Source organism: Triticum dicoccoides, unplaced genomic scaffold (assembly GCF_002162155.2).
Source record: "Triticum dicoccoides isolate Atlit2015 ecotype Zavitan unplaced genomic scaffold, WEW_v2.0 scaffold40905, whole genome shotgun sequence".
NCBI classification, from domain to species: domain Eukaryota; kingdom Viridiplantae; phylum Streptophyta; class Magnoliopsida; order Poales; family Poaceae; genus Triticum; species Triticum dicoccoides.
This window is the reverse complement of record NW_021270124.1, coordinates 1-1,020: the sequence shown is the minus strand read 5'-3', so window position 1 is coordinate 1,020 and position 1,020 is coordinate 1. Positions and strand designations below refer to the sequence as shown.

The window sequence follows — 1,020 nt, the reverse complement described above, 5'->3', positions numbered from 1 at the left end:
CACCCCTCCCTCTCAACCGCACCAGTGCACGCTTGCCGCGCCACAACGCCGACGCTGGACCCGTGAATCGTGAGCACCCAGCTATGACTTACCGCACTCGTGCAAAATAATAAAACACGGTAAATATATTACTTACACGTGCGTTTTGTTTTGCAAGCGGCGCGAAAAAAATTAAAAAGGGAATGCAACACGAGGACTTCCCAGGAGGTCACCCATCCTAGTACTACTCTCGCCCAAGCACGCTTAACTTCGAAGTTCTGATGGGATCCGGTGCTTTAGTGCTGGTATGATCGCATCCGACATGTTACCCCGGTCTTCGTCCCTTATCCTTGCCCCTCCCAGCTCCACTACAAAGACGATTGTACATTGCTTTGGCCGCTCCCTCTCAACTACGAAGACGAGTTTAACGCGGTTTCCACCCCTCCCTCTCAACCGCACCAGTGCACGCTTGCCGCGCCACAACGCCGACGCTGGACCCGTGAATCGTGAGCACCCAACTATGACTTACCGCACTCGTGCAAAATAATAAAACACGGTAAATATATTACTTACACGTGCGTTTTGTTTTGCAAGCGGCGCGAAAAAAATTAAAAAGGGAATGCAACACGAAGACTTCCCAGGAGGTCACCCATCCTAGTACTACTCTCGCCCAAGCACGCTTAACTTCGGAGTTCTGATGGGATCCGGTGCTTTAGTGCTGGTATGATCCCATCCGACATGTTACCCCGGTCTTCGTCCCTTATCCTTGCCCCTCCCAGCTCCACTACAAAGACGATTGTACATTGCTTTGGCCGCTCCCTCTCAACTACGGAGACGAGTTTAACGCGGTTTCCACCCCTCCCTCTCAACCGCACCAGTGCACGCTTGCCGCGCCACAACGCCGACGCTGGACCCGTGAATCGTGAGCACCCAGCTATGACTTACCGCACTCGTGCAAAATAATAAAACACGGTAAATATATTACTTACACGTGCGTTTTGTTTTGCAAGCGGCGCGAAAAAAATTAAAAAGGGAATGCAA

General features: G+C 51.4%; 2 non-coding genes across 2 annotated transcripts; both read right to left on the bottom strand.

Annotated features, from left to right (window-relative positions):
* Positions 1 to 179: 179 nt before the first annotated feature.
* Positions 180 to 298, bottom strand: LOC119346154. The gene has a single exon (XR_005167408.1). It is a non-coding gene; the product is annotated as a 5S ribosomal RNA (ribosomal RNA).
* Positions 299 to 595: 297 nt separating this feature from the next.
* LOC119346155 lies at positions 596 to 714 on the bottom strand. Its single transcript, XR_005167409.1, has one exon. It is a non-coding gene; the product is annotated as a 5S ribosomal RNA (ribosomal RNA).
* Between the last annotated feature and the right edge of the window lie 306 nt (positions 715 to 1,020).